At 34.8% G+C, this 19,615-nt stretch overlaps 1 protein-coding gene across 4 annotated transcripts in view; it reads left to right on the plus strand.

Moving 5' to 3' along the window:
- NRG3 (neuregulin 3) overlaps positions 1-19,615 on the plus strand; it is a 1,121,259-nt gene that overhangs the window by 545,392 nt on the left and 556,252 nt on the right. The window lies entirely within an intron of this gene.

A 19,615-nucleotide genomic window follows, 5' to 3' on the forward strand; every position in this document is an offset into this window, starting at 1 on the left:
GCTTGTTATCTGTGTGTTCATTGGAGTAGCACTTTTAATTTTCTTCAGGAAGTTTTCCTTTGCATTCACAACTTGGCTCAACGTTTAGCACAAGAAGCTTGGATTTCCACCTGTCTCAGCTTTTGACATGCCTTCCTCACTAAGCTTAATCATTTCCAGCATTAGGGTAAAAGTGGGAGATAATGTGACTCTTCCTTTTGCTTGCTCACATAGAGGCGGTTGTAAGTTTATTAATTGGCCTAATTTTAATACTGCGTGTCAGGAAATAGGGAGACAGAGAAGAGGGAGAGAGAAAGGGAATGGCTGGTTGGTGAAGCAGTCAGAACGCACATAACATTTATTGATTAATGTCATTGTCTTATATGGGCATGGTTTGTGCTGCACCAAGACATTTACAGTAGTAACCTCTTAAAGATCAGTATTACAGATCATCATAACAGATATAAAAATCATGAAAAAGTTTGAGATATTAAGAGAGTTAATGAAAGACACACAAAGACAGGAAGTGAGCACATGCTGTTGGTAAAATGGCACTGATATAAACTTCCTCAATGCAGGGTTGTCACAAACCTTTAATTTGTAAAATACTCAATATCTGCAAATTGCAATCAAGTGAAGCACAATAAAATAAGCTATACCTTTAGGGTCAAATCCGTGAAGAAAGGAATGACTAAATATGGTTATATCAATCAGGGTTCCCCCAAGAGACAAAACCAACAGAAGATATATGTGTGTGAGCACACAGAGAGAGAGAGATGATTGATTTTGATTTTAAGGAATTGGCTCACATAACTGAGTGTTGGCAAGTTCAAAGCCTGTAGGCAGACCAGCAGGCTGAAAACAGGAAGGATTCTTGTATTACAGTCTTGAGGAAGAATTCCTTCTTTATGAAAACCCTCAGTTTTTGCTCTTAAGGCCTTCAATTGGTCGGATGAGGCTCAGCCATCACCCATTATAAAGGATAATCTCTTTTATTTAAATCAACTGATCATAAATATTAATCACATCTATAAAATACCTTGTTAGCAACATCAAAACTACTATTTCACCAAACAAATGAGCACCATCATTTAGCCAAATTGACATTAAAATTAACCATTCCAGAGGGAAATATTTGGTGAGGTCAGATTTGCAAATACTGAGTTGCAGATACTGCTGGATTCTATGGATAAAAATGCTCAGTGGAGTCTTAGAAATGAAAGCAATTCATGAGCAATCAATCTGCCTTCACTTTTTCACCCATTTTTATTCAGAAAGTCACTTAGTCTGGAAAATGTCGTTCATATGGTTGCATGCCCTATTGTTAAGTGAATAAGTGTTTCAAGGGCTTTCCTGTTAGGTTTATTTCATTTAGCTCTGTTGCAGCATTACAATGTAAGTGCCTACCACAGAGGTTTGCTAATGAGTGCCCTTAATTTGTATTCAGATGGAAGCAAAGAGAAGGAAAAATACACAAGAAGGAGTCTTGTAATTATGCTACATAAAATTATTAGGCAATTTAGAAAATTGTTAGTGGGAAACTGCCCATCATGCATAAAAATAATTTTGATTTTGATGTACAGAGTTTAATGTAAGAGTGATTGTAGGGAGACCATGTTATTAATTTTTCCCTTAATTATCCAAGCACATTTGAATTTATTTTAAGGAAAGTGATACTTTATAAAGTTGAGTCACGCTACTCCAGAGAATACTTGTTTTCGTTCTGTGACAAAGTTTATTTTGCAGGGCTTGCTGTGAACTGTAAAATTTGTAGGACGTGAAAGAACCATTAATTATGTCCTTCCCCTTCCCCTAATCATAACTAACAAAATGATGCTATATTTTCTGGCAAACTAAAGTATATGTGATGTAAACATGTTCAGGTAATTTGTGGGCTTATCTGTTGTCTTAAATATAGAACTACTCTTCACTCATTTTTGGCATACACAGTTGTGTATTCAGATAATTGTCAGTGCAATGCTAAATGTATTATGTTAAAAAATGATGAACATATTACCTCTCAATTCTTGTTACAGATAATTTCTTGCAAATTTTAAGCTAGAGATAGTCAATATTTAATCAGAGCACATCTTCCCGGGATTCAAAGTATACCACATCAGCTGTTGAATGCAGTTAATTTGCATTAATGTGTTACAAATCAATGTTCTGTAGTATTTTAGGAACTGTAAAACATACCTTTCAAGACAAAGTTGAAAGTCTTTAGTATGCAATATGTAGTTAACCTATTCTGGAATGTCTCTTCTAACTGAGAGCCACCCTGTAGGGAATTACCTTAGTCTTTTAATTCCTGTCTGTATCAGGTGACTTAGCACCCACCTGCATAGCAGGAAGGTGGCACCAAGGAACATATTCATCCCCTTACGTAGTTTGAACTATGTGACCAAGAAATTATAGCCCATTTGTATAGAGTGCCAAGCTCTGAAGGCTGGAAGACATGTAAGTTCATGTATAAGCATAAGAAGGTTGTCCATAGAATGAAAAGAGAGGAGGAGAGAGGTAAGGGCCATCTGGGCTCCCAGAGAAAGTGAGCTCAGGTCCCCTTTGGGCCCTAAGGATAAAAACAACTGGCCTTTGCCTGGATTCACTTGACTGGGTTCTTTGCTGTCATTGGTAGACATATAGAGCCCTCCTGTCTGCTTTAGTCTTGTTCTACCTTCTCAGCCTCATATAGCAATACCTCTTATATTCTGTCCCCACCCACCCTGACCATCTCAGTGATTTTTGAATAAATCTTGTCTTTCACTCCCCTATGCCTTTGCGTAGAGGATACCTGCTGTGCAAAGGTGATATGAGAAAGTCAGGTCTAAATTCACCCCCAGACTCTGCCTTTGATGGGCTGTGTAATATTATGCACATCACTTCAATCCTTAGATTTCTCATGTCTAAAATGGAGGAAATAGTACTTAACATGGAGAGTTTTCAGGATAATTAAATGAGGTATTATCCACAGAGCCCTCATAATGGTGCCCAACACTGTGGTTATCAATAGATTTTAGTACCATTTCTGCCAGAAAGTGAGGTAGATTATAATCCAACTTTTAATATCCAGATCTATCCATTATTACCTGATTCAGCCCTAAAGTCACTCATTCTTTCCCCTCAGCTCCACAAAAAAATCCGCTTACAAATATTTTATACACTAAGTCACATCGTAATCATTATGGATTTCTCCAAAATTAAAATAGCAACTTTTTCTGGTTCTCCGAAAATATGAATAAAAGAGGCTGATAATACTGCAGTGCCCAGAGGTGAACATGGTTCAATCAGAGAGAGAGACCTTGTGGAAGTGATGCTTGAGTTGAAATCCAAGGATTGAGTAGTGGCAATGGAAGAAGAGAATAGTATTCCAGGCAAAATACATGGACATAGATTCCAGGGAAATTATGTGCAAAGAAGGAGCATAGTGAAACTCAGGCCCTGCAAGGCCAGTGCAGCGGAGATAAGCCTGTTTCCCTGGGTAATGGTAGGGACTGTAGGGCATAGTGGACAGTGTTTATGTCATTCTATAAATAATACTGATAGGACCATTTATTGAGTACTTCTTACATGCCAGAAGTTCTTTGGAGCTTTCATTACATTAACTTATGCTATTGTCCACAGCATTCTAAGGTGGTTGCTATTAGAATTCCAATTTTACAGAAGGGGAAACTGAGGCACGGGGCGGTGAAGTAACTCCCAGAATGTTCACAGTCAGTGAAATGGTGGATTCTGAATACAAATGAACACAATGAGACTCCAGGTTTCCTGCTTATTATCACTGTGCAGCCCAGCCTCAGTGACCAAGGGAAGGAGCTAGAGAGCGGGCTCCCAGGCACATCTGCATGTGTGCACTGGCCTTGTAACGTCAGTCTGGCTCTTAAGAGCTGATCAGAAAGAGGACAGAAGGGGAGCTGGCACACGGGTTAGGTGAAATGCGAAATCCCGATGAGTGATGATGGTAATTCAGACTAGAATAGTTAGTGTTATTTTGTGAAAGGAAATTTCAATTTAACCAGAGCACCTTGAAGTGAAGCCTTTGAATTGGAAATAAGGTTTTAAATTGCTATCAGAATTTGCCATTTTAGTGATTGAAACGTTTTAGGGCCAAATGTGCCATGCTGCACCTTTACAGAAGGAACTATTTGAGGGAAATAACTGTCAGCTCCTATAGTACCAGTGTTTAAAATGTAAGTTTAGGGAAAAAGGTAGTTCACCTTCTCTCCAGGTGGGGACTGACTGAGGTGTTGAACAACCAGATTTGGGGATGGTTATTTTTTGAATTTAATTAACTGCTACATGTGAACTAGTAAGATCAAATCACCCACAAGGTAGATATTTGAGAAACTCAGTGTAAATGTGGAAAAGTTGATGTTATGTTCCAAAGATGTAATAAAAAATTAACCAGTTTATGCAAATATTTATGCAAATTAACAAGATTATGCAAATGAAAATAGGAGGTAAAAAGGTATAAGATGCTATGTTTGCATCATTCACTGGGAACATTTGAACTTTGCAGATTAATGTCCTCGATGGAAGAAGTTATGACATTATGTTATTTGTTGGGGAAAAGCCCTCCAGTGTAAAGACTTTTATTTAAGGCAGGATCTCACTCTGTTGCCTAGGCTGGAGTGCAGCTGTTTGATCATAGCTTACTGTAGCCTCAAATTCCAGGGCTCAAGAAATCCTCCCTCCTCAGCCTCCTGAGTAGGTAGTACAATATGTGCCACCATGCCCTGGTATTTTTTTTTCTTTTTTTAGAGACAGAGTCTCCCTATGTTGCCTAAGCTGGTCTCAAACTCCTGGTCTCAAGCAATCCTCCCACCTCAGGCTTCCTCAGCACTGGGATTACAGAATACTTAAAAATAACATAAATCAGTCAGATATTTAAGCCTCACAAACTTTTCCTGAAGATTTACTGAGCTACTTCTTCAGATGAAAAAGACATTTTTTAATAAATCGTTTCTGAAAAACCAAACCCTCAAAATTATAACTGGGATGGATATGATTAGTGAAACACATTAAACTTAACCCTACAGGGATAAACCAAGAGCGCTACTGATGTTTATAAGGAAATACAAGCATTACATCTTAAACTAGACTAGTTTCCACTGCTGAATTACCCTGAGCTTAGTGAAATTAACTATTTTCACAAAATGGAAATCCATGAATGGAAATGACATCATAAATTCAGAAAAGATTCTTAGATTTTATATACTTTTCCTAATTTAAAGCAAATTGAGCCACCAAGAATTGAAAGAGAACATATTTGGATAATTGAAATACAGAGTTTAAACATTCCAGAAATAACTATCTGCACTTTCAAATGCAAGGCCTTGCTTAGGTTTGGAATAACACAGGTTTTCTTGATCACTTGTCTAAAACAGTAACTGAGAGCCACACAACACAACCTCATTTTATAAAGGTTGTCTCTGATAACCTTTGTTTTTGAAAAAAACTAAATTTTTCTGTACTTTTGCAAGTTACTAAAGTCTTTCCATTAAATTATTTGACTTTTTTTCTCCCACCCAAAAAGTGATTAGCACACAACAAAATGTGTGTGACTTGTTAATGAAGTATTCTTTCATTGCAGATTCATATGTTCTTAAAAAAGTGCAACCCTTTTGTGGAAGTAGTGTATTTTGAAATCATATATTCTTATATACATGCCTCTCAAAGTTCATCAAATAAAACATAGGAATAGACATTTTTACAAACAGAAAACAGTCATGTGGTTCTGCTATCCAAACACAGTGACATGATCTCTTAGAGTTTATTTTCAGTCTTTTACATATTGATCCTGTTTTTCCTCCATATTTGTATTCTTTTAGGTTTGTTTACAGAGTTGTAATAGAGCATTTGTGTGAAGCAGTTTATATGGTAAGTGACAGAAATTCAGCTCAGACACACTAATATACTCACAGGAGGTATTGGTCTATATTGTTCCTCTAGGAAGGTGTGATCCAGAAACTCAAGAGAAGTCATCAAGGACCCAGTTTCTCTACACATTTTTCTTCCTTTCTAAGTAAATGGCCTGCAAATCTTTTCTCATTTCTACCTCTTTCCCTGAAGGACATGGTAGAGTACTTCCTTTTGAAATATCTGGCTGCAGTTGGCCTATAGCTCAGTCTGGGTTTCTGGCTTGTTCTGTGCATTTGTTTTTCGTGCTTCAATTTGCCATTGTGTCCTGGTAATGGAAGGAAACAATCCCCAGAGATCTTGTCACACTAAGTCTGTGGCACAATTTGAAACATTCAGTAATACTAGCTGTTCTAAGCAGAACAGAAGTCATAATTAGGGATGCAATGATTTCACACTAAACTGTAGTTACAGAACATATAACTACATTTTAATGCTCATCAATTTTTATCTTATACTGTATTTATCTTCAAAGAACAAATGAACCAAGTGAACTGGATTTCAGATACACAGAGCTGGATTTATCTAATATTCCCTTTCTCATCTTCTGCTGTAAAAAAATTATTTCTTCTTATGTAAACTACCTAAGAAGTATCTTTTCCTCCCAGAATACTGTAGCTTTCTGTGCTCAAACCCAAATTATATAAAATGGCACAGCTGCTCTGGAACACATTTTGGCAGTTTAATACACAGTAAAACATACAATTGTCATGTGACCTCATCATCTCACTTCCAGGAAATTATCCTAAAGAAATAAAATTTATGTTCATATATAAACCTGCATAATAACTTTTTAGAAAAGTACCATTGCCAAGAACTGGAAACAACCCAAATTTCCTTCAGTGGGAGAATGGACAAAAGCTATGGTATGTGCATAAAATGGACAATAAAAAGGGAAAAATTATTGATATGTGCAATCTGGATAAATCTGTACAGGCATCAGTATAAGTGACTGTAGCTAGATTAAATACTTTGTGATTCCATTTATGACATTCTGAAAATATAAAACTATAGGGACAGATTGGAGATTGCCAGGGATTGGCAGTGACAGAAGGGTGTGTTAATTAAAGGGGAAGCATGAGGCGTTTCTTTGTGGTGCTGGGATCTTCAATATCTGTTTGTGCTGGTGGTTACAAGAATCTTCATATGGGCTGAAACTCATACAACTGTATAGCAATAATGTGAATATTACTGACTGTTAAATAAGACATCTATGGGTGAACCTTCACTAGTTCTATCACAGGCAAATAAAATAAATAAGTATTAACACCTGTGACTCATATCTGTTGTCATTTTCCAAAGCTTGAAGCCCAGCATAACATCATGCTTGGTTTTCCAATTAATTATGCTTTTGATCTTTGTATGACACAGAATTTGGGGGACATCTTGGGAGATAACGAGTTTTTAATAATATGGGAGATAATGAGTGCTGTGTTGGGATAAGTTAACACTTGTTTTGTTAAATGTTACATGGAAGGGAATAGAGAAAAAATCTATGCGGCAACAATGATGTACTCTTAGCATGACACATGGAAGCTTATGAAAAATTATTAAAGACTATGCACTCAGTTACCAAAAAAAGAAAAAGTCTATTATGTAAGAGATCTGGATCACCCCCAGCAGATGTAGGGCTGAATTGTTGGTTGCTGTTCATCTGTAGAAAATGAATTTCTCAAATGCTTCTCGAGTGCTTATTCAGCTCTGCTTAGAAAAGTTTTATCATTGCATTTATTTTTTTCTTTTCGTGGCTATAGTGAGAATGGTATTAAGAACCGGGCTAAGCCCCAGTTCTGCATCTGCTTGCTCCTTTAAATTGGTGAGAGCACGCTCATTCTAGTTCAGTTCCTGAGTAGCTGTAATTAATGGTTTGCAGTATTTGCAGGGCTTTTGAAAAGGACCCCTTTTTCTCTTCAAAGAACCTTTAAACTTTCTAGAAAAAAACATGTAACACTGCCTTGAAAACAGTCCTTTCTGGGTGTCATTTCAACTACATTCAGTTCAACTTCAAGTTGTCCAGGGAAAATAAACCCATCAAGTAGTGCCTGCATTGTTAGCTTGAGAACCAGAAGGAACTTCGAGCACATTTGCTTTTGAGAATGTAATAATTTACATGTGATATATGATCGTACAGAGGAGCTTCACCTTGGCCTCATCCATTGATTGTGCACTTGTGATTTCAATACACTTGTTTAAGTCTTGTGGATGTGGTTGTTCATTCAATCAACAGAAGTTTATTTTTGCCTACCCTGGACCAGAAATCAGGCATAAGCTCAGGATATTAAAAGATGCTTATATGTGTGTTTGGGGAAAGGGATAGGAAAATGTAGAGAAAACAGAGAAAAGTACATGTTGTGAGATATGTTTCATAAAATCTGGGTTGATCAAATTTAAACAGGATTCCAGAATTTGTAATGTATTAATATGCACAGTGACCTTTCAAAAATGGAATATAATATGCAATGATTCTCAAATCTCTCTGACTGGGAAAGCCCCTGTTAATTTTTCTCAGAGAACTTTATAATTGTAGTATCCTGTTCTACACACTTTGCAAAATGTATGGATGTTAGCAAAAAAAAAAATTCTCTTTTATGTCTTAGATATTTAGTATTGATTATTATCAGCCATGCTCCTTACTGCCTCAGAGCCAGGGAAATTGCAAGCAGTGCCTGAAGTGTTGTTTGCCAAGCTTCTGGTAACATACAACATTGTTTTTTGTTTTGTTTTGCTTTGTTTTGTTTTGAATTGCTGTTTATCAAATAGGAATTTAGCAATGTCAGTGGTCAGAATTTTGGAAATAGTGTACATACAAATTTGTTTTGTTTTTGGAAGAACTAGATGATTAAGGCAGCTTTGCTATGTGGTAAATTATACTCTACGCCTGGGTAACAGTTGTCAACTAAAAATGGGAGATTTGCTGTCAGAACTTGTTGAGAGTGGCATACTCCGTGTATAAGTAGGTTTCCTGCCATAACTACATTGAGTATATGAATCACATAAATGACATATGAGTTTTAAGTAATTTGAAGAGAAACCTAATACCTAAATACATTTTCCTGTTACTTACCCCATATAGTTTTGCAACATTTAATGCCAAGCTAAGGTGACTTTTGATTACTGAATTAATTTCTTAATTCCAAAGAGTTTGTGCACATCAGTAGAATTTTGTTGAAATAAAATAGACTATAAACAATTTCTAGAAAAACATGTTGGCTTGCCATTTAAGATTATTTCTCTGATGTCTAAAACAAATTACGAACTTAGTTTCAATGTAGCATTATATTTAATATAATATAATCATAATTTCAACTGTTTTAGGAAAATATCATTTTATTAATAAACTGCCAGAGTCCGTCAAACAGATAATCTGTAATATACTAGCATGTTAGCTTAAAATGATTTTGTATATATTATCATTATAATTATATATATCTAATGATTGAAGAAAGAGAACTGATCCACACTACATTGTTATTGAAAGTGAATTTAGAATAAGTTATATGTTAATGCAATCTTGCTATCTTTGGCTGATTCTGGAAGGAGTTGAAACCTTAATTGATCAATCACTTGATTCAGCTGAAACTTAGCGTGAAGATTTAAAGTGTTCTTAATTTGATCAAAATGGCAATTTTTTTTTCTGAATCCAATATGTGGAGAGAAACACAAGCAAACAGTAATTACCATTGTGAAAGTTTCATGAAATTATGGTGACACTTTTAAGTCTATTTTTTAAAGAGCTTTATTGAGAAACAATTCACGTACTGTATAATCCCCCCTTTAAAGTGGGTAATTTAAAGGTGTTGATATTCACAGAGTAGTGCAATCACCACCACTATTTAATTTTAGCACATTTTCATCACTCTGAAAGAAACCTCATACCATTAGCTGTTAGTCTACATTCACCCATTTTCCATAACCTGACAACAACTAATCTACCTATGTATTTGCCTAGTATGGACATTTCATACAGATTGAATCCTACAACAAAGAAGTCCCTGGCTTGTTTAAATTAACAAAATGCTTTCAAAGTTTATCCGTGTTGTAGCATGAAGTACTTCAGCCTTTTATGACTGAATAATATTCCATTGTATGGTATATTAGATGTTCTTTATTCATTCATCAGCTGATGGACATTTGGCTTGTATCCACATTTTGGCTATGGTGAATAATGCTTCTATAGACATTTGCCCAAAACTTTTTGTATAGACATATTTTTTCACTTCTTTTGAGCATGTACCTAGGGATGGAATTGCTGGATTACATGGTAATTCTGCATTTAACATCTTGAGTAATTGCCAAACTGTTTTCTGTTTTGCAAAATGGCTCTAGCATTTTAAAACCCACCAGCAAAAATGTGAGGGGACCAATTTTTCTGTATCTTCATCCACACTTATTATTGTCTGCCTTTTTTGATATTAACCATCCTATTGGATGTGAAGTGGTACCTCATTAAGGTTTTGATGTGCATTTCTTGATGAATGATAATGAGCCCTTTTTGTATGCTTATTGGCCATTTATGCATTTTTGGAGTCATATTTTTCAAGTTATTTTCCCATTTAAAAATTGTGTTGTATTTTTATCATTATTATATGACATTTTCATATATTCAGGATACAAATCCCTTTGAGGCATATGACATCCAAATATTTATCCATTTCATGAATTATCTTTTCATTTTATAAAATTGTGTCCTTTAAATTGCAAAAGAGTTAATTTTGACAAAGTTCAATGTACGTATTTCTTTTTTATTGTTGCTGACCTTTTGTTGTTATTTCTAGTAAACTATCACCTAAAATCGAGGACACAAAGATTTACTCCTATGCTTCATTTAAAATTTTTATAGTTTTAGCTCTTACATTTAGGTCTATGATCTATTTTGAGTTAACTCTTCATATGGTGTGAGGTCAGGTTCCAAATTTATTCTTTTGCATGTGGGTATCTAGTTGTCTCAGCAGTTTATTAAAAAAAAATTCTTTCTTCCACTGAATTGTCTTAGCACCCATATAGAAAATCAATTGACCATAAATGCAAGGATTTATTTCTAGACTCTCAAATCTATTCCATTGATCTATATGTATATTGAAATACAACTTCCATAGGTCTTGATTGCTGTCTTGATTACTGCAAGTTTGTAACAAGTATTGAAATTATGAAGTGTGAGTCCTCTGCTTTGTTCTTTCTCAAGATCGTTTTGGTTGTTCTGGAATCTTAAAATTCTCTACAATCTTAGAATTAACTTTTCAATTTTGGCAAAAAGGCCAGCTGGGGTTACAGTAGGGATAACATTGAATCTGCTCATCAACTTGGGGACTATAGATATTATAACAATATTAAGTCTTCTGATTCATTACATTGAGTCTCATTTCAAATATTTAGGCTTTCTTAATTTTTTCAACAATGTTGCATAATGGAAGACTTGTATTTTTTTTTTAAATCTGTTTTTAAGTATTTTATTTGTAATGCTATTTTAAATGGAGGTTTTTTTAGAGTTTCCATTTCTCTGCTTGCATTACCCATCTGCTTTTGTATGTTGTCCTTTTCTTTTCCCCATTAGAACTCTTAGCAAATTAATCATAGTTATTTTAAATTTCTGTTCTGCTAATTCCAAAATGTGTATTATATCTAAGTCTGGTTTTAATGCATGCTTTGTCTCTTCAGGCTGTGTTTTTTGTTTATTTGTTTTACTTTTGGTATGTCTTGTAATTATTTTGTTGAAAGCCAGACATGGTGTATTGGATAATAAGAACTGAGAACATTAGTCTTTGATTGAGATTTTATGTTCATTTGCCAAGCAGTTAGGCTGTGTTTACTGTTTGTTGTAGTTATGATTTCAGACACTAAAATTTTATCTAATGATGTGTTTGGGTCTTGCCTGTGGTCTTTGGGTTCTCCTAGAGACTCCTTCTTAAGTAGTTCCTTAGCCTTGTGGTTTTTTGTTCTATCCCGTTATTATGGAAGAGTCCTGTTGATGTGGTGATAAGCTGCTGTGGGAGGGGAAGCATTTTATAAAACTGTGATTAGATCTGAACCTTTCAGTGAACCTGTGTCCCTGAGATGTGACCACCACAAATAATTCTTGGCTTTCCACCTTCGTCTTAGGTAAAACAGGTTTTGCTAGAGTGTAACCAACCTCAGACAAAGGAAATACCCAACTCCAGCCCACTCTAGCTTTTCTGCTAGGGTAATATTATTTCCATTGAGGGCAGACCTTTCTTAAGAACAGAGCACTCTGAGTATATTTCAAAATACAACACCAGAGGTTTTTCTCCCATCTTCACTCTGAGACCCTTGGTGGGACTCCTGAAGGTAAAAGTTATGAAAGTGTGTGAGGGCTCCCGCTAAAGCTGGGACAAGAGGAATTTTAATTTCTCATTATAGTCCACACTCAGTCTCCAGTAGTGAGTAAATTCCTTTTTAATGATTTATGACTGTTGCTGTCTCCAGTAGTGGCTTCTGTTGTTCCTTGTAAGCTCTGTGTATTCAAATGTGTCTCTAGTTTTGTATAATGGTTGTTTGCCCTGTGACCTAAATTCTCTGATATATCTAAGAAAAATTAACTATTTTCGGGTGTATTTTTTTTTTTTTAAGTTTCTTTCTTGTTGTGAGGACAGGAAATGGATGACAACTTTCAAGCCTTTTACCTTTTGGACTGAAAGTTGAAAGTCCTCGATGGAATTATTAACATTACTATTATTTTGAGACAGGGTCTCACTTTATTACCTCAGCTGGAGAGCAGTGGATGTGATCTTGGCCCACTGCAGCCTTTGCCTCCTGGGCTTAAGTGATTCCCCTGCCTCAGGCTCCTGAATAGGTGGGACTACAGACATGCGCCATCATGCCCAGCTAATTTTTGTAATTTTTTTTTTTTTGGTAAAGATGAAGTTTCACCATGTTTTCCAGACTGGTCTCGAACTCCTGGGTTCAAGCAATTCATCCACCTCAGCCTCCCACAGTGCTGGCATTACAGGCATAAGCCACTGTGCCCAGCCTGGAATTATTTTCTTAATTTCATTTTCAGATTGTTCATTGCTAGTGTATAGAAATATGACTGATTTTTGCATATAGGCCTCATATCCTGCAATCATACTGAACTTTTAAGTTCGTTCCAGTAGGGTATGTGTGGCTGTGTGTTTGTGTGTTTTGGTATTTTTGCAAGATAATGTCATCTTCAAGTAGAGATGGTTTTACTTTTTCATTTTCAATCTTGTCTTTTATTTCTTTTCTTGACTGATTGTCCTAGCTAGAACCTACACTGCAATGTTGAATATAAGAAGCAAGAACAGGTATGTTGTCTGTTTTCTATTTTAGGGGGAAAGTGCTCTATCTTGCATCATTCATTATAATGGTGCTGGTTTTTCATAAACGCTCCTTATGACTCTGTGAAAGTTCTTTTTTATTCCTAGTTTTCTGACAGTCTTTCTTATGAAACAACGTGAGACATTTTGCCAAATGCTTTTTCTGCTATCATGGAGATTATGTTATTTATATTTGTCCTTTAGTCTATTGATATGATGTATTACATCGATTAATTTTTGGATATTAAGACAACCATAAATGTATACAGTAAGTAGAACATGTTTATGTCGTATAATCCTAGTTATATGTTGCTAGATTTGGTTTATTACTATTTTGTTGAGTTGTATTTTGTATGTCTATGTTCAGAAGGAATATTGGTTCATAGCTTTGTGTTCATGTTTGTTTTGCTTTTCCTTGTGAGGTCTTTCTTGCTCGGTTATGTATCAGATTAACACTGGTTTCATTTTGAGTCAATAAGTGATTCTTCCTCTTCCTTTATTTTTCAGAAGATTTACGAAGGACTGGTATTAATTCATCTTTAAACATTTGGTAGATTTTATTAGTGACATCATCTGGGCTTGGTCTTTTATTGTAGGAGGTTTTAAAATTACTAAACTCATTTTATTTGTTATATATATTCAGATATTTTATTTCTTATTAAATCAGATTTTATAGTTTGTGCCCTTTTAACAATTTGTCCATTTCATTAGGATTATTTAATTTGCTAACAACAGTTGTTCATAGCATGCCTTATTCTTATTTTCCTCTAAGGTTTGAAGCGATATCTCCTCTTTCATTTCTGGCTAGCAATTTGAACTTCTGTATTCATGATTAGTCTAGTTAAAAATTTTTCAATTTGGTTGATCTTTTTAATGAGCTAAATTTTGGCTTTGTTGAGTTTCTCTGTATTTTTAATTCTCTACTATTTTTTCCAATCTAATCTTTATTATTTTCTTTTTTTTCTGCTTATTTAGTTTGCTCTTATTTCTCCACTTTCTTAAGGTATATGTTTAGGTTTTGATTTGAGATAATTCTTCTTTTTTAATATAAGCATTTATGCCTGTTAACACTTTACTAAGCACAGCAATAGCTGAATTTCATAATTGTTGGTACGTTGTTTTTTCTGTTAATTGATCTGAAATGATTTCCTAATTCCCCTTGTGATTTTTTTTTCTGTGACTCATTTATTATTTAACAGTGTGAGTTTTGTTTGTTGTTTGTTTGTTTTTTACTTACATATATTTGTGAATTTCCTAAATGTCCTTTAGTTAGTGATTTCTAATTTCATTTCATTGTGGTCAGAAAATATACTTTGTATGATTTCAGTATTTTTAAATGCATAAATGTTTGATTTATGTCCTAATATGCAATCTATCCTGGGTAATGTTCTATGTGAACTGGAAAATAATGTTTGATGTTTTTAGGTGGAGTGTTTTATAGATGTCTGTTTAAGTCTGATTAGTTTCTAGTTTTGTTCAAGTCCTCTATTTCTGTATTGATCTTCCTCTTAGTTGTTGTATTCATTATTGAAAGAAGGTGATCAAAATATCCAACTATTAGGGCTGAATTGTCTGTTTCTCCCTTCAATTCTGTAATTTTCCCACATATATTTCAGTCTATGTTGTTAGGTATATGTATGTTTATATTAATAATTAACATATATTACTGATACATTAAAAATTTATCATTATAAATTTCATCCTTTTCCTGAGTAATAATATTTGTCTTAAAGCCTCTTTTGCCTGATAGTATGTTTTGAGTTATTTGCTAAGTTTTTGTCCAGGGCATTGCAATTTACATGTTAATTTATAACAATTTAATTGGATTAGTAGCAAATTAATGTCATAGCTTAAACTCCTCTTTGTACTATTATTGACATACAAATTCATTTTTTACATTATAAGTCAACCAACACAGTTTTATCATTATTGCTTGATACAGTTGTTTTTAAATCAGATAGGAAAAGAAAATCCTTACAAAACAAGTATGTTTATACTATTATATTTACCTATATACTTTAACTAGTGCTTTTATTTCTTCTTGTGGATTTGATTTCCTGTCCAGCATTCCCCCTTTTTATTTAGGTTGTAATTTTTTCTTAACATTTGAATGCTAAAATGAATAAATATAGACTTTTTAGTTGGTAGTCTTTTTCTTTTGGTGCTTTGAATATGTCATCCCATTACCTTCTGGACTCCATGGTTTCTAATGAATAGTTAACTGTTCATCTTATTGAAGACTCCTTGTGCACTGTAAATTTTGTGTGTTTTTTTTCTCTTTGCATTCAGTCTTTGCCCTTTGACAGGTTGACTATGATGTATTTATGTGTGAATTTCTTTGAATTTATTCAAATCAGAGTTTTTTGAACTTCCAAAAATGCAGATTAGAATTTTTCTTCAAAGTTTTAAATTTTCAGTTGAAATTCTTCAAATGTTTTTTCTGCTATATTCTCTGTTTTCTTTTTCTTGGCCTCTCATCCATCATCCACATATTAGTAAGCTTCATAGTGTCCCGTGCGTCTCTGAGTCTCTGTTCATTTTTCTTTATTTGTTTTTCTTTCTATTCTCAGACTGGATAATAATCAATGGATCTATCTTTAAGTTCACTGGTTCATTATTCTGACAGTTGAAATTTGCTGCCAACACCTTCTTGTGAATTTTTATTTCAATAATTGTACTATTTTTGACCAAACTTCAATTTAGTACTTTTTTTTTGTTACAGTGTCATTCTGCTGAATCTATTTAGTACTTTTTTATAGTTGCTAATCCTTTGTTAATAATCTCAGTTTGGAGAAACCAGTCCCAGACTTTGCTTTATTTCTTTGGATGTGGTTTCCTTTACTTCTTTAAACATATTTATAATAGGTCATTCAATGTCTTTTTCTAGTAAGTCCATCATCTAGTCCTTCTCAGAAACAATTTTAGTTTACTATTTTTCCGCATATGTTTAGGCCATACTTTCTTGTCTCATTGAGTACCAGTTTTTTTGTTTTTTGTTTTGAGATGGAGTCTCGCTCTGTCACCCAGGCTGGAGTGCAGTGACGCCATCTCGGCTCACTGCAAGCTCTGCCTCCTGGGTTCACGCCATTCTCCTGCCTCAGCTTCCCAAGTAGCTGGGACTATAGGCATCCACCACCATGCCTGGGTAATTTTTTGTATTTTTAGTAGAGACAGGGTTTCACCATGTTAGCCAGGATGGTCTCCATCTCCTGACCTCATGATCTGCCTGCCTTGGCCTCCCAAAGTGCTGGGATTACAAGCGTGAGCCACCACGCCCAGCCATTGAGTACCAATTATTAACTGCACATTTTAAATAAAATAATATGTCAACATTGTAAATCAAATATGCCTCCCTTCTTGCTTTTGTTATTTCTACTTCTTGGTTTTGTCCTTTCATGGACTAATTTTGTATAGTCTGTGTTTTTGGTCATGAGTAACTACTAAAGTATTTACTGGGATGGTTTGGTGTCAGCTAATGGTTGGAGTATTGATTTCCTTCAATTGCTTCAATCAATATGTTTCTGACCATCTGCCAATGGGCTCTCTACTTGTGCTGGGGATGACTTCAATCTTTGGCTGTTTAGAACTCTGTTTTAACCTTGACTTTTATTTGTGGAAAGGCTCAACAACAGTCAATGTGAGATGTTATGACATATTCAAGTCTTTTCTAGGTATGCACGCAGACTTTTAATGCAACTTTCTGGATCCCCAGTAATATGTTAGGCCTTTTCAAAGTTCCTTATTTTCCTCATATTTAAGAGTTTTGGTGGCTTGCCTCTTATTTGCTTCAACTGATATCACCACATCAGAAAGTTATGAAAAACAATTGTCTTTGTTTGTTTTCAATAAATGCCCTATGAATAGGGCTTCTCAATGCTTGAACTCTGAGTCACAGCAAATAAATACTAGCCTCATAAAAGGAGCTTTTCCGGGGCCGGACCCAGTGGCTCATGCTTGTAATCCCAGCACTTTGGGAGGCCGAGGCGGGCGGATCACGAGGTCAGGAGATCGAGACCACGGTGAAACCCCGTCTCTACTAAAAATACAAAAAATTAGCCGGGCGTGGTGGCGGGCGCCTGTAGTCCCAGCTACTCGGAGAGGCTGAGGCAGGAGAATGGCGTGAACCCAGGAGGCGGAGCTTGCAGTGAGCCGAGATCGCGCCACTGCACTCCAGCCAGGGCGACAGAGCGAGACTCCGTCTCAAAAAAAAAAAAAAAAAAATGGAGCTTTTCCATGAGGAAAAGCCAAAGAGATCAACTAGTAACAGTTCTATAATGATGAAAATCCTTGATCTCCAAACTCCTTCTTCCCTGTCCTATGTATGCTGGGTTGCTGATTTTCACAGCTGCTATTGTTTTGAGTTTGCTAATTTTTAAGTCCGTGGAACTAAGGTGAGGGGAATGAGAATACAGTTAGTGAAAATGCCATAAAACTCACTGTTCTTGCCAAGATGTATTCACTTATTTTGAATAAGTTGTTCTAGCATTTGTATAAGCCTTTACAAATGTCAAGAGTGATAACAAAGTAGATTTTGACAATTATTTGTCAGTGTTCTAATTTCCTTTAGGGAGGAGTAGGTTTTCAAATGTCCTCATTCCACCATTCTGAAAGTGCTTTCAAGTCTATAACTGCCTTGATACCAGAAATCAAGTTAGATTTATAAAAGGGGTTACTTTTTGGCCTACTCACTAATATCTTTGCTTAGTTTTCTGGAAGCAATCATCAAAACATTAAAAAAAGATAATGTCTTTTCTTCTCTGTGATAATCCTATTAACATACCATGTTTATTTTCTTGCTCAAAATCTGCATACATGTGGAGAATATTCTTAAAAAATGGACAATACATATTATTCTGCAACTTGAATGATTTTACATAGAAAGAAATGGGCATTCCTCCATGGATATAAATATACTTACATATATTGATCTGCTTATCAAACTTATTCTTTAGTCACTCTCATAATTCCACAGGATGGATCTGTTATTCTCCTTGAGACCAGATATTCAGGTTTATAGCATGTTTTTTAAACACTAAAAACAAAACAGCAAGGAGATTTACATACTGCTGCCTTCATTCCTATAGAGGAAGGTCCGTTAGAGAAGACTTAATGAATCAAATGTTTGTGCCAATTTATTTAATAAAAAGCTTCTGAATCTTCACGTTTATGCATATGTGCAGATATTACAGTGAAGAAATTGTATCTATTTCTAAAATAAGTTTTTCCTATCTAAAAGTAAGTGTATTTTTCTATTCATGTCTTTATTGGAAATATGCATTTCTGTTTCTGCCCTCATCTTTCTTACCTGTTCAAATTCTGTGCTTATTTATAATTGGAAGTTTATTTTTCTTACCAATTTGTAGGAGTGCTATAATTATTATGTATTATGTAGTCAATGTCACTACCTCCTTTCCTTTATGACTTCTGAAATTTCAATTCTGATTTAGATTCTCACCTATTTCACATTTTCAACAAAAATCTCATACATTTACTTTTCATATATTTGACACTTAATTTTCAAATACAATTATACAATATATTTATAATTTATTTTGGTACGTGGTTTGTGGCAGCATTGTAGTTTTATTTTCTTTTGGATACCTAGCCAATTCTGCAAACATCATTTATTCAATAATTTCTTTTGTTTTTATTAAATTTTCTCAGTGAATTAAATTGTTATTTTATTTTTTGTTTTTTAAAACAATTTTTTATTGAAGCATAATAGATGTACATAGTTTTGAAATACATGTGATAATTTAATACATTCATATAATTGGCAAAGATCAAATCAGTGTACTTGACATATCTGTCACCTGAAATATTTGTCTTTTCTTTATGCTAGAAACATAACTAGCATAAACTATTTCGGAATGTGCAATACTTTATTGTAAACTATAATCATCCCACTGATCGATCTAACCGTAGGTTTTATTTATCTTATCAAATCATGTATTTGTACCCATTAATCAACTTCTCCTCATTCCTTCCTCCTCTCAAACAGTCTACCTTCTATTTTCATGAGATCCATTTTGTTCAGCTCTCACGTGTGAGTGAGAACATGATATTTGTCTTTCTGTGCTTGGCTTATTTTTCTTACCACAATAACCTTCAGTTCCATCCATGTTGCTGCAAATGACAAAATTTCTGTATTTTTAATGGCAGCATAGTATTCCATTGTGTATATACACCACATTCTTTTTCTGTTGTTTTTTTTTTTTTCTGTATTTCTTCTTCTAAAAAAAGAAAAAAAACAGGATGCATGTGCAGAACGTGCAGGTTTGTTACATAGGTGTACCTGTGCCATGGTGGTTTGCAGCACCTACTGGCCCATCGTCTTAGTTCCCTCCTGTCACCCCACACCCTCCAACAGGCCCTGCTGTGTGTTGTTCCCCTCTCTGTGTCCATGTGTTCTCAAGGTTCAACTCTCA

This window comes from Nomascus leucogenys, chromosome 18, assembly GCF_006542625.1.
Source record: "Nomascus leucogenys isolate Asia chromosome 18, Asia_NLE_v1, whole genome shotgun sequence".
Lineage (NCBI taxonomy): Eukaryota > Metazoa > Chordata > Mammalia > Primates > Hylobatidae > Nomascus > Nomascus leucogenys.